General features: G+C 49.5%; 1 long non-coding RNA gene across 1 annotated transcript; it reads left to right on the plus strand.

Moving 5' to 3' along the window:
- Positions 1-390: 390 nt before the first annotated feature.
- LOC138847202 (uncharacterized) lies at positions 391-7795 on the plus strand. The gene is made up of 2 exons (XR_011384879.1): positions 391-780; positions 7521-7795. It is a non-coding gene; the product is annotated as an uncharacterized lncRNA (long non-coding RNA).
- Positions 7796-14660: the final 6865 nt, after the last annotated feature.

Genomic DNA, 14660 nt, shown 5'->3' on the forward strand with positions numbered 1-14660 from the left:
CCACCCGCCACTTGCGTCACCTCCCTGGGTTCTCCCAGGTACTTCCGTCTGTCCAAACACTCTTCTGCTCCAGCGCCTGCCCTGCCCACTCTCCCAGGCAGCCCGTCCTCTGTCTCATGCACAGGCCACGTCGCAATCGTGACCTCCATGGGCCCCAGTGCTCTCACTACTAAAACCTCTACAGAATTTCTGCACAAAACCTAACCGACCCTCTCCTCCCTCAACCCCTCTCACCTCTCAGGACCACCTGCCTCTCTTTGTCTCCACCTCCCGCACAACCCTCCTCACCGTCTCCTTCTCTCCCCCTTCCTGGCGTGTCTGACTGGCCCCAGGAAGCCGGGGAAATCCTGCCTGGCGTTCTCCCTTACATTCCTCCCAGCCCGCGGAGCTGTTTCAGCTTGAGCCCTCCTCTCCCTTCTCTCCCGGGTGCGTCTGTCCCTGGACACAGAGCCCATCGTGGAGGTCTGTCTCCCTTGCAGAAGCCCAGATGGGCTCCCCAGCCAGGAGCAGGGCCTGGTCTGCCCGGCCAGCCCAATCCTCCGGCAGCCGCCGGCACTCAGCAGATACTGACTGGGAGCCACCATGGCCCAGGCGCCTTTGCTCGGATCACAGCCACCTGCTTCCTTCTCCCCTCTCTTTTTCTTCGCTTGTTTTATATGCCAGAGGCATCGCCTATCTGCCCTCCCGTATCAACCCTTTATTCAAGCCCACTCAAGGCCTAGCTCCTCCAGGAAGCCTATGAGGGGACTTCAAAAAGTTTGCAAAAAGTGGAAATAAAAGGTAAGTTTATTTTGGTGCCAAAAATGCCTTTAAATTCATACCTAGAAAGTTCATGAAGCACGTATATTATGGAAAAACTATGCATGGGATTTTAAAAAAAAATTGTACCAAAAGAAACTATCTTTTAAATCTGTTTTTCAACAAACTTGTTGAAGTGACCTGGCGTAAGTTTCCAAAGGTAGACTCAATTTCCTGCTTTCATCATTTTCCTTTAGACTTGGGTTTGGTTTCTATAACTGCATCTGATGTTAAGTGTGTATGTGTGTGTGCGCGCACACACGTGTGCAAACTCCATGGTCGTGGAGCCCTAGGACAGCCCAAAGAACAGCTCTTATACAACATTGCATGCTGTGCACATTTAATGAGTGTGCGCTGCATTGAATCCAGTCTTACTCCCTCGTTTCACAGTTGATAAAGCCACGGGCAGGGCTGGCCCCGGGTCAGAAGGTGAGTCAGTGGCAGAATCATGTCTCAGCCCCAGTCTGCTGATTTCTGACGCAGAACCCAGGAAAATGGGCACACGCTCTCCACACAGGAACTCAACTGCCCGTTCCCCTGCTGCTCCTCCTCCAAACCAGACGGGCTAGACTGAGAACAGCGAGCCCTTGGAGTGGCACCCAGGGGTCACCAGGCCCGTTTTCCACCGCCACTTCCAAGTCTGTGCTTAATATCAGACACCAAGAATGTGCAAGTATAACCTGTTGTGGGACTTGCTTGCCTCTCCCAGCCAGGGAGGCCACTGTCTTATGAGGTCTCCAGGGACAATCTCTGCCCTTGTCTCTGCGTCTCTCCCACCCTTCCGCCCTCTGCTGCCCATGCTCTGTCTCATTTCTCCCAGCTGGGTCTCCAGACACGTAGGAAGAGCTGCTCCTGCCCTACCTACAACATTGTTTTTTCTTTAAATCACTTATTTATTTGAAAGGCAGTTACACAGAGAGAGGAAGAGACACAGAGAGAGATCTTCCATCTGCTGGGTCACTCTCCAGATGGCCACAGTGGCCAGGGCTGGGCCAGGCTGAAGCCAGGAGCCGGGAGCTCCATCCAGGTCTCCCATGTGGATGCAGGAGCCCAAGCACTTGGGCCATCCTCTGCTGCTTTCCCAGGCACATTGGCAGAAATGGAGCAGCACTGGAATGCCAGCACTGGAACTGGCATTCATGGGATGCTGGCATCACAGGCAGAAGCTTAGCCCGCTGTGCCACAACACCGGCCCCATGGTACGGTCTTTATTGTAGGATTTCTGAGGCTTGTGAAGTCTGGGAGGAATGGTCCTTTGTAGAAATAAAACACATCAACAGATGGGTGTGTTTTGTAGAAGCTGAACAGGACGCCAGCTCTGTATGTGAGTGTCCACACTGGGGAGCCACACAGGCAGCCTCAGATGAGAATTTGGAGAACGCTAAGCTTTGCCGCTTGGGCTGCTCTCAGCTCTCCACCAGCAGATGTGCCCCGAGACATCTCAGAGCCTGTGTATCCTTTTCCTTTGCTCCTCTTCTTGCTTCCAGACTAGCTGTGGCCTTACCGCAAACCCAGGGAAGAATCTTCTTTTGCAATGATAAGGAATTGGTTCACAAAAGTCAATGGCAGGCCGGCGCCGCGGCTCACTAGGCTAATCCTCCGCCTTGCGGTACCAGCACACCGGGTTCTAGTCCCGGTCGGGGCGCCAGATTCTGTCCCGGTTGCCCCTCTTCCAGGCCAGCTCTCTGCTGTGGCCAGGGAGTGCAGTGGAGGATGGCCCAAGTGCTTGGGCCCTGCACCACATGGGAGACCAGGAGAAGCACCTGGCTCCTGCCATCGGATCAGCGCGGTGCGCCGGCTGCAGCGTGCCAGCCGTGGCAGCCATTGGAGGGTGAACCAACGGCAAAGGAAGACCTTTCTCTCTGTCTCTCTCTCTCACTGTCCACTCTGCCTGTCCCAAAAAAAAAAAAAAAAAAAAAAAAAAAAAAAAAAGAGTCAGTGGCAGGATGACGCACGAGCATGAGACTCAAGTCCTTGCTGTGAATGTCAGAAAACTGGCTAAGTAGAGAAAATTCTCACGCCCACTCGACGTGGCTGCAGAACCGGACGCTTGGACAGTGCTGCACACCGCATCCTCTACAGGTACGGAAGCAGCCATTGCTCCTGCACAGCCAGCGATCTCCGCCAAGGCTAAGCTGGAGCAGGCTGACCCAGCAAGGCGCGCTCGCACTTGGACGCTTCAGCTTGCGTGGGAAGTCCAGCTGTCTCGCTGGGGCCCAGGAGACGCACTGACGAGGGAAGAATGCCTGTGTTTGGGGCTGGGCTTGAAAAGTCTCCTGTTTGTGACACACTCTCACAGAGGAGCAGAAAGAATTTCCAGCTGTCAGCAGGGTGAGGCAAACCCTCCTGATTCTGTCAGGAGCTGTTTCCATACTCAGGCCTCTCCTACGGCTCCTCCTGGCCACCACATCAAACACCCAGTCCCATGAGCCAGCTCGGGAACCAGCTGAGCCTTTTTGAGAAACAGAAGGACAAAGCTCGTGGGATTCCACTTGCAGGAGGTACCTACGGTGGTCACACACAGGCAGAAAGGAAGAACATGTAGCTGGGCTTGGGTTGCAGAGGCGGGGAGTTAGTGGTGCATGGGTACAGAGTCTGAGTTTTGTTAAGATGAAAAAGGTTCTGGAGATGGCTGGTAAGGGTGAGTGAGGATCAGTGTGAATGTGTTTGATACCCCCAGAACTCTGCTTTTTAAGCAAAAAAGCAATGCCAGTATCCTATCAGAGCACTGGTTCCAGTCCCAGCTGCTCATCTTCCCGCCCAGATCCCAGATAACACACCTGGGGAGGTGACAGAAGATGGCCCGAGTCCTTGGGCCCCTGCCACCCCTATGCAACACCCAGATGGATTTCCAGGCTCTTGGCCTCAGCCTGGCCCAGCCCTGGTCATTGTGGCCATTTGGGGAGTGAACCAGCAGATGGGAGACCTCTGTCTCTCCTTCTCCTGTGTCATTCTGCTTTTCAGATAAATAAACTAAATATTTTTTTAAAATGATGCAAATGATAAATGTTGTTATGAATATTTTACCATAAATTTTTTAAGGGAAAGGAAGGAGGGAGGGAAGGGGGGGGGGGAGAGGGAAGGGGAAGAAGGGCCTTCGTCTCGTCTTCGGAAGGCTGGGGGGGAGGCCTTTTCTTCATAATCTGCTCCAAAACACATTCTGGTCGTTCTAAGAAAGATTGAATGTTTGAGTCAGAGAAACTGGGGCTCAAGTTTAGGGCCTGCCGTTGTGAACTCAGATATAACGTCCAACAGAAATGCCTAAGATCGAAAGAGTGGCGATGTGAGACTGGTTCCTGTAAGCCGTAAAGTGCCCACGACCTTCTGCCTTCCCCCTTTCCTGGAGCCTGGCTGTGGGAGCCACGTACCGTGGCTTTGGGGCACTGCTACTTCGGAGACATAAGCAGGGATGTGAGCTCGCAAAGCCACCTCTGCGGCCGGGGCAGGGCCTGTCAGAGCTTGGGGCAGCCTGGTAGCCCTCACGGCTGAGAGCAAAAGTCCTAGGAGCTAGACTTGCTGAGAAAATAGATTGCGCAGTCTTTGGGAGGAGGCACTGGCACAAGGTAACCCAGATGCCACTGGGAAGACCCTCCTAAAAAGCCTTGATCCCTGATAGCAGTCTTTTTTTTTTTTTTTAAATCAGATCTTTATTTCTTTTCAATGAGATGAAATTAACATACAATAACACCATTTTCAAATGCGTGGTTCAGTGGTTTTTAGTCTTGTCAGGGAAAAGGGGTTTGCGGTAATGATCTGACAACAGACAGGTTAACAGGAGAAAAAGGCAGACGGAGTATTTAAAGAGTGAGACGTAGGCCGGCGCCGCGGCTCACTAGGCTAATCCTCCGCCTAGCGGCGCCGGCACACCGGGTTCTAGTCCCGGTCGGGGCACCGGATTCTGTCCCGGTTGCCCCTCTTCCAGGCCAGCTCTCTGCTGTGGCCCGGGAGTGCAGTGGAGGATGGCCCAGGTGCTTGGGCCCTGCACCCCATGGGAGACCAGGAAAAGCACCTGGCTCCTGGCTCCTGCCATCGGATCAGCGCGGTGCGCCGGCCGCAGCGCGCCAGCCGCGGCAGCCATTGGAGAGTGAACCAACGGCAAAGGAAGACCTTTCTCTCTCTCTCTCTCTCTCACTGTCCACTCTGCCTGTCAAAAAAAAAAAAAAAAAAAAAAAAAAAAAAAAAGAGTGAGACGTAGACACTTGTGCGCCCCAGGGGAAAGGGTTCTCCCGGAAGGACCAATGGACCTGGGTGGGAAACGCACAACAGCTCCCCACCAAGCCGCACTGGCTGGGCCCCCACTCCTCCGGCTTCTTTCCAGCCACGACTTTAGCTAGGGCAGCATCAGGCAGCTCTCTGACAGTCTGGGCTCTGAGCAGGTAAGGGCGTCTGAGGCTACAGCCTCTCCCCGCACCTGCTGTCCTTGAATTCAGAGCAGTCCGCAGAGCAGGGGGCCAGACTTCAGGGCGGCTTTCCCGGGGCTCCTGCAGTTTCTTCACTCGGTTGGGCAATCACTACCACGAGCTCATTCAGAACATTCTCATCACTCCAGAAAGGAAGCCGGTACCCCTGGGCCGGCCCTCCCCTCTGCCCAATTCTCCGTCCCCCGTAGCTACTGCTCTGCTGTCCATCTCCTCCGACTGGCTGGTTCTCAACATTCCCTTCGAGTACAATCACACGCTATGCGACATTCTGTGTCTGGATTCTTCTGGTTAGCATGACATTTTCCAGGTCCTTCCGTAATGTCGGATGCTCGAATCCCCTGCCTTTTATGGCTGAATACTGTTCCATGGGATGGACAGACCACGTTTTGTTTTTGCCTTTAGGCATCCACCCACATTTGGGTTGCTTCCACTTGTTGGCCAACAGGAACACTGTTCCTATGAATGCGCATGTATAGTGTGTATGGACACGCATTTTCAAATCTCTTGGGTTCGTTTGTAGGAGGGGAATTGTTAGGTCATAAGGTAACTCCTTGGTTAACTCTTTGAGAAACCAAAAAACTGTTTCCAAAGCAGCTGCACCACTTTAGATTCTTTTTTTTTTTTACAGGCAGAGTTAGACAGTGAGAGAGATAGACCTTCCTTCCATTGGTTCACCCCCCAAAATGGATGCTACGACCAGCTTGCTGCACCGATCCCAAGCCAGGAGCTTCCTCCTGGTCTCCCATGTAGGTGCAGGGCCCAAGCACTTGGGCCATCCTCCACTGTACTTCCAGGCCACAGCAGAGAGCTAGACTGGAAGAGGAGCAACCAGGACAGAATCTGGCACCCCAACCAGGACTAGAACCCTGGGTGCCAGTGCCACAGGCAGATGATTAGCCTAGTGAGCCACGGCACCAGCTTAGCTTCTAACCAGCGCTGGCTGAGGTTCCTGAGCTCTCCGTACTCTCACACTTGCTATTGTCTGTCAGTTCCTGCGACAGCCATCCTAGGGAGTGTGAAGCAGTACCTTATTGTGGTTTTTTTGTTCATTTGTTTTTTTGGATTTGTTTATTTATTTAAAATCAGATTTGCAGAGAGAAGGAGAGACAGAAAGATGCTGGTTCACTCCCCAGATGGCCACAAGGACAAGGGCTGGCCCAGGAGCCAGGAGCTTCATCTGGGTCTCCCATATGGGTGCAGGGGGCCCAAGGACTTGGGCCATCTTCTACTGCTTTCCTAGGCCACAGCGGAGAGCTGGATCGGAAGTGGAGTAGCCGGGAGCACCCATATTGGATGCCGGCACTGCAGGCAGATGCTTAACCTGCTATGCCACAGTGCTGGCCACCTCCCCTTATTGTAATTTTGATTTGCATTGTCCTAATGACTAAAAGCGTTGTCATTTTTCATGTGCTTATGGACCATTTGTATATCTTCTTTGGAAAAATATCTTCAGATCTTTTGCCTATTCTTAAAAGTTGGATTGTCTTTATTGTGGCGTTATAGGAATTCTTTATACACACATATTCTGGATATAACTCCCATATCATATTATCATATATGTGACTTGCAAATATTTTCCCCTTACCATCATGGTATTTTCCCTTTCTTGACAGTGACCTTTGACACACAAGCATTTTTAGCTTTCGTGATGTCCAATTTGTTTACTTCTTGTTGTTTTCCCTTTCTCTATGTCCTAGCCAGGAAGCCATTGCCTAATCCAAAGTTAGAAGTTTCACACCTGGGGCAGGCATTATGGCGCAGCAGGTTAAGCTACCACTTGGGATACATGCATGTCGTCCTGGAGAGTCGGTTCAAGTCCCTGCTACTCCCCTTCTGACCCAGCTTCCTGTTGATCCAGGAGGCAGCAGGTGCTGTCCCAGGTGCAAGGGGCCCTGACTTCCACATGGGAGGTCTAGACGGAACCCTGGGCCTCTAGCTTCGTCCTGACCCAGACTTGGGGAGTGAACCAGTGGCTGGAAGATCTCTCTCTCTCTCTCTCTCTCTCTCTCTCTCTTCCTTTCTGTCATTATGCCTTTCAAGTATAGATGAAAATAAACAAACATTTTATAAAATAGTTATACCTATATTTCCTCTAAAAGCTTTATATTTTTATCTTTTATGTTTAGATCTATGACTCATGTGAGTTAACTCTTGTTTATGGGATGAGGTAGGGGTCCAACTTCATTCTTTTACATATGGACATCCACATGACCCAGACTCATTTGTTGAAAAGATGATTTTATACCTATTGTGTTGGCAAAATATCAAAAACAAGTCTTGCTTCTTTTCTGTTACAAACAGTTAACACTCTAAAGCACCACCCAAACGCTCAATGGAAGAAGCCAGATGCAAAAGGACGTCTACTGTAAGACTCCGCTTACGTGACACGTTCCGCATCGGCAGCTCCGTGGAAACAAAATGCAGGTTAGAGCTGTCCAGTGACCAAAGGAGGGGGAGTTGGGGCTGACTAGCAAGAGGTATGGAGCTTCTTCCTGAGGGATGAAACTGTTCTGGACTTGTGACTGTCGCACAGCAAAATGAATACAATAAAAACGATGTAAATCCGTATTTAAAAATTATGTTTCCTCTTCATTCGGTTCAAAATAATTTTAAATTGTCATTGCATTTTCTTCTCTGAACCATGCATTATTTAAAATGGAATATTTAGCTTCTGAATATTTGAGTATTTGCCAAACATCTTTCCATTTTTTACTTCTAAATTAATTATTTTTGATGAGTTTGAATTTTAAAAATTTGTTTAGTTTTCCTTATGGCCCAAATTATGGTCTATCTTGGTGAATATCCAAGGAGAACTTGAAAAGAAATATGGATTCTATTCTGCTGTTGTGGGAGTTATTCCGCGCATGACAGTTAGGTCCAGTTGACTGTAGTGCTGTTCCAGTCTTCTATATCCTTGCTAACTCACCTGATTTTTCTCTTTTTGTTCCACTAGTTCTTGGGAGAGGAATGATGAAATGTATGTATTTCAGTTATAATTGTGGATTTACCTATTTGTTCCTTCATGCACCGTGACACTCTATTGTGGAAGCACACACATTTGGGTTTGTTATATCTTCTTCAGTTTTCTCCCTGTCATTACAAAATGACCCCTTAGATCTCTAGTGATTTTCCTCATTTCAAGTCTTCTTTTTCTGTGATTAATGTAGCTACTCTAGCTTTTTTATGATAAGTGTGGCATGAATTTATTTCTTCATTCTCTTACTTTTAAAACGATTTGCATTTTTATATTTAAAATTAGTGTCCTGCTTTTTATCCCACAGAACAATCTTTGTCATTTAATTGGCTGTTTGGGCCATTTGCATTTAATTACAAATACATACACCTGTTTGGCTTAGGTGTGCCATATCACTGCTTGTTCTCTATTTGTCCCACCTGTTGTCTGCTACCTTTTGCTTTTCTATTTTTTTAATTGTTTTGAAAGGGGGGGGCGGGGAGAGAGAGAGAGCGCAAGCTTCCAGCCTCTGGTTCACTCTGCAAATGCCTGCAACAGCCAGGGTTGGGCCAGGCTGAAGCCAGGAGCCAGGAGCTCATTCTTGGTCTCCCACATGGGTGACAGGGACCCAAGTACTTGAGCCACCACCTGCTGCCCCCCAGGGTGTGTGTTAGCTGGAAGCTGGATCAGAAGCAGGACTTGGACTCAAACCCAGGGAATGCCTCTCCCCTGCTGCACCAAACACCCACCCTCTTGTTGCCTTCTCCGTTTTCCCAGGGCTCTTTGTAATGACTTCATCTGATGGAGAGCATTGCCTTCCAGCTGTGTGCTCCGATCTTCTGTGCTAGTTTATGAATTTTATTTCTAGAGATGTTACGACCTCCACAGTACTGTTCTTATTTTTGCTTCAGTATTTTAAAGAATGTTGGCATGAGGGGCCAGCGCTGTGGTGCAGTGGGTTAAAGGCGCTGCCTGCAGTGCCCGCATCCCATATAGGCGACGGTTTGAGTCCCGGCTGCTCCTCTTCCAATTAAGTTCTCGGCTATGGCCTGGGAAAGCAGTAGAAGATGGCCCAAGTCCTTGGGCCCCTGCACCCATGTGGGAGACCCAGAGGAAGCTCCTGGCTCCTGGCTTCAGATCAGCCCAGCTCTGGCCTTTGCAGTCATTTGGGGAGTGAACCAGAAGAATGGAAGACCTCTCTCTCTCTCTCTCTCTCTGGCTCTACTCTCTTCTGTAACTCTGTCTTTCAAATAAATAAAATAATTCTTAAAAAAAAAGAATATTGGTATTAAAAAGGCCTTCTTACTCTATTTACCATTTCTTCATGCTTTTGTGTAGATCCAAATATTATTTCTTTAACATTTCTTGTAATGCTGATATGCTGGTGCTGAATTCTCTGAACGTTTAACATTACTCCTTCACGTTGAATGAGTAGTTCCACTGGATACAGAAATCTAGGTTGATCAATTTTTTTCTTCCAGCCCCTTAATGCTCTCATTCCATGGACTTCTGGCTTACATAGTTTTGATCAGAAGTGTGTATAATTTTCTTATATTATCTATAAAGGTCTATAAAATCTTTTTTCTCAAGATTTTATCATTAATTTTTAGTAATTTGATTATTACATACTTTGGTATGGCTTTTCCCCCCTTGGGTTGTTATTTATTGTGATTCTTGGATTTGTGGTATTTATTTACAGTTTTTATCAAATTTAGAAAATTTTTGGCCATCATTTTGTCAAAAAACTATTCTTTTTTCCCCAGTTATGCATATATGAGACCACTTGATATTGCCCAGCAGATTGCAGACTGTTAATTCCCTTTTTTCTTTTCTTTTTGGAGAGGTAAAGTTAGACAGTGAGAGAGAGAGAGACAGAGAGAAAGGTCTTCCTTCCGTTGGTTCACCGCACAAATGGCTGCCACGGCCGATCCGAAGCCAGGAGCTAGGTGCTTCCTCCTGGTCTCCCATGCGGGTGCAGGTGCCCAAGCACTTGGGCCATCCTCCACTGCCTTCCCGGGCCACAGCAGAGAGCTGGACTGGAAGAGGAGCAACCGGGACTAGAACCCCATGCCCATATGGGATGGCGGCGCCACAGGCAGATTAACCAAGTGAGGCACGGCACCAGCCCAGAGACTGTTAAGTTCTTTCTGCAGATTTTTCTAAGTCTTTTTCGACCCTGTGATTCATTTCGGATAGTTTCTAGTGTTTTCAGTTTCACTTGTTTTTCTCCTGTAGTATCCAGTTTGCTTTTAATTTCACCCACAGATTTCTCCTCTCAGATATTGTAGTTCTCATCACTAGAAGTTCGATTATATATCTTTATATATCTTTCAGTCCTTCTCCTTTCCACTTGTTTTTCTTTAACTCCTTCACATTGTGCGTATTTATAATAACAGTTTTAATGTATCTGTCCACTCATTCTTTCAACCCTATCACTTTTAGGTCTTTTTCTCATAGAATGGATCAGATTTTCCTGCTACCCGTTAAGCCTGGTGATTTTTTTTTTTTTTTCCAATTGGATGCTGGATATTTGGAAGTTTCCATTGTTAGGTTTCTGTGGTTTTTTTAAGATCTTCTTTTAAAGAGTGTTGAGTTTTTATCTGGCTGGCAGTTAGTTCCTTGCAGATAAGACACTCTTTGCAGGAGCTTGTTTTAAGGTTTTTGGAGTGAGCCTAGTGCTTCTTTCGTGCTGGGGAAGTTTGGTCCTGCTGTTCGGCCATGGCCCTTGCTGGGCCTCTACTACATGCCCTGGGCGACCCCGCTGGTTGATTTTTGCTGAACTCGTAGTCCCGTGCGAACTCTCAGAATTGCTGAGTGTGCAGCTCCAAGCTCCCGGCCGTTCTCTGCCCGGCCCTAAGGAGCTAGTAGGAAGCAAGCACTCAGCGGGACACACGTGCAGATTTCTGGAGCTTTCCCCCAACAGCCGGCTCTTTCCTGGAACTCTAGAGCGGCTTCCATCCAAAGTCACCTCAACCTTTCCTTCTGTTTACCTGCGAGACCACTGTGTGCTGTCTGGGATTCTTCTCCGTGCGGTGAGGTCCACAGTGTGTCTCTCACCAGGAACCCGGATGATCACAGCATCGCTTCATTCTCTCCTCTCCGTCAGGGATCACAAGTCCCTACCGCCCGTCCTGCAGTGCCTGAGGCCGTGGTACACTTACTTTGTCCCGTTTTCTTTTTTTGTTTGTTTTTGTTTGTTTTTGAGAGGCAGAGTAGACAGTGAGAGAGAGAGAGAGACAGAGAGAAAGGTCTTCCTTTACTGTTGGTTCACCCTCCAATGGCCACTGCAGCCTGCGCACCGCGCTGATCCGATGGCAGGAGCCAGGTGCTTCCTCCTGCTCTCCCATGCGGGTGCAGGGCCCAAGCACTTGGGCCACCCTCCACTGCCTTCCCAGGCCACAGCAGAGAGCTGGCCTGGAAGAGGAGCAACCGGGACAGAATCCGGCACCCCGACCGGGACTAGAAATTGGGTTGCCGGTGCCTCAGGCAGAGGATTAGCCTATTGAGCCATGGCGCTGGCCTACTTTGTCCCGTTTTCTAGTTGTTTACAGTAGGAGAGAAAATCTGGGTCCTGCTATTTCTCAGGACAGAACTGTTTTGATAAAGAAATGATGGGGGATGGGGGCAGGGCTAGCATGGGGGAACAGTGGCTTAAGCCACCCTTGCAACGCTAGCATCTCATATGACAGTGCTGGTGACCAAGTCCTGGTTCAAGGCCACTCTGCTTCCAATTCAGCTCCTTGCTAATGTGTCTGGGAAGGCATTGGCAGAGCTTGGGCCCCTGCCACCCATGTGGGAGACCCAGATGGAGCTCCGGGCTCCTGGCTTTAGCCTGGAACAGCCTTGACTGTTGCAGCCATTTGTAGAGTGAACCAGTGAATGGACGATCTCTCTCTCTCTCTCCCCCCTACTTTCAAATCAATAAACAAATCTTTAAAAAAAAAAAAAAAAAGCAAGAGGAAAGAAAGGAAGGAAGGAAGGAAGGAAGGAAGGAAGGAAGGAAGGAAGGGAGGGAGGAAGGAAGGAAGGAAGGATGAGAAACGGCAGGTCTGGACAGCAGCCACTGCTGACCTGACTGGAAAGTGGAGAATCCCAGGTTTAGGAGGCAGCAGAAAAGCTGTAGCACTGGGTAAACCAGGCATGAACAACAACAGGATGCCAGAGAAGGAAGCAAACAGAAAGTGGAGGGTCCTCGACACACACCTGCATGTGTTCCCGGAGGCGGCCCTCTTCCATCGCTCCCTGAGACCCACTCCCCTCCTGTCATGCTCCCCTGTGCCCCGGAGGGCCACTGCCCTCCTCTGCCCGCCCTGTGCCCTGGAGGGGTGACTACAGACTGCAGACTGCAGAGTGGAGACCCACTCCCCTCCTCTGCCTTGTGCCCTGGAGGGGTGACTACAGACTGCACCAGTGGTACTCATTGACCTCTGGTCCCTGGTTTCTTGTGCTCCAGCAAAGGGAGGTCTGAACAGGTGACCGGAGGGTAGAGCGGCGTTCATTCCCTGGTTCCTGCCCTGACAAACCAGAGGGGTCATTTCTGTTCCCCCACCGCAGGTCACCCCATCCCGGAGCCAACCCTCTCCTCTCAGGCATTCAGGCCTCTTCAATACTTTTTTTTTTTTGACAGGCAGAGTGGACAGTGAGAGAGAGAGAGAGAGAGAGAAAAAGGTCTTCCTTTACCGTTGGTTCACCCTCCAATGGCTGCTGCGGCCGGCACACCACGCTGATGATCCGAAGCCAGGAGCCAGGTGCTTCTCTTGGCCTCCCATGTGGCTGCAGGGCCCAAGCACTTGGGCCATCCTCCACTGCACTCCCTGGCCACAGCAGAGAGCTGGACTGGAAGAGGGGCAACCAGGACAAAATCCGGTGCCCTGACCGGGACTAGAACCCGGTGTGCCAGCGCTGCAGGCGGAGGATTAGCTTATTGAGTCACAGCGCCAGCCTCCTCAATACTATTAAACCTCAAGTATTTCTCAAGTATTTCATTTGCCTTTGTCCCTTTAAATCCTGCCCATAGCTTGGGAACTAAGCTGTACTACGTTCTCATCTTTTTCCCATCAGAATTCTGACTGATACTAGTCCATCTATACACATATCCATGCCCCAACACGTTCATTCCCGTCTAATACCCAAGAGTTAGGGGATCACTTACCAGAGTCCAGCTTCAGTTTGCTCTTGGTCTAGCCCTGACTACTTGAGTCCTTACAAATCAGACACTGAAACTCAGGGGGCCATACCTTAGCAGTGCACCTAGGGCAAGAAATACTCTCTCCTATCTCCTGCCTCGTTTCTGTTCTCAGTCCTACCCTGGACTTTCAGATCAGCTGCTCTGCTTCATAGGGTAACCTAATTCTCTCCAGATCTCAGCCAAACATACAACCTGGTGAAGGCTGAGACAACAGGAGGAGAAGACCACACACATGGGGACTACCACCATTTGGGGATCACAGTCAAGGTCAAGTCCACAGAAGGGACTCAGCTTTTAGCCTTAACCAGTAGGGCTCGACACACAAGGAAGTGTTTTCCCTCCTAATACATGCTCCCTGGAGAAGACTTATTTTTATTGTTTAACTAGATAGATCACTAGCATGAATAAAGACAAATATTAAAGATAAGGATTGACAATAGTAACGGAAAGTCATGAGTTTTGAAAGGTCAATCTTGTGTAAAAGTTCATCAAGAAAGGAAGCGAGACAAAGCTGGGTGCTGAAGTTGCTCCCAGACTGAAGCAGATTTACAAATGGAAGCAGCAGAAGATGGGCCAATCCTTGGGTCCCTGCCACCCATGTGGGAGACCTGGGCGGAGGTCCAGGCTCCTAACTGCTGCCTGGCCCAGCCCTGGCCATTGTAGCCATTTGGGGACTGAACCCCTGAATGGAAGATTTTCTCTCTCTCTCTCTCTCTCTCTCTCTGTCTCTGTCTCTTCCCCCTCTCTATTACTCTGGCTTTCAAATAAATAAATACAACTTCTAGAAAACTTAAAAATATGGTGGAAGGAATCCACAACCAGAGCCAGAGTTGGTGACAGTCTAGCCTGAAAGACTCGGGCCATCATTAGTGAAGGTCCTAAAAGTGAGCACAGAACATCTCGAGCAAGCACCCTGGACCCCCATGCTGAGAAAGGGAAGAGGAAGAGCCCCCCCACCCCATCGTTCTGTGGAAACCCATGAAACCTACTTGCCTTCCTGGGAAGTTTATGTCTGGACAGGGTACCTTTGTGTCTTCCTTTGATCAAAGGAACACTTAAGCTCCTTGGAGGCCCTGAACATGGCAAATCTACTCACTCTCCAGGGGTGACTTTTGTCCTAGAGTTTCCCTGGCTCTTTGCCCCAAATAGAATGCCTCTTCCCTCTGTCCACACTAGGAGTCCGTGCCAAAGCCTCCAAGGCCACTGCTCTCAGGTCAACCCCGGCCCCCTCTTCTCCATGACTCCTTCCACCATCTCGAGACGGTCAATAGCTCTCCAGGAGTCAAACCCACACTCATGC

This window comes from Oryctolagus cuniculus, chromosome 20 (genome assembly GCF_964237555.1).
Source record: "Oryctolagus cuniculus chromosome 20, mOryCun1.1, whole genome shotgun sequence".
NCBI lineage: Eukaryota > Metazoa > Chordata > Mammalia > Lagomorpha > Leporidae > Oryctolagus > Oryctolagus cuniculus.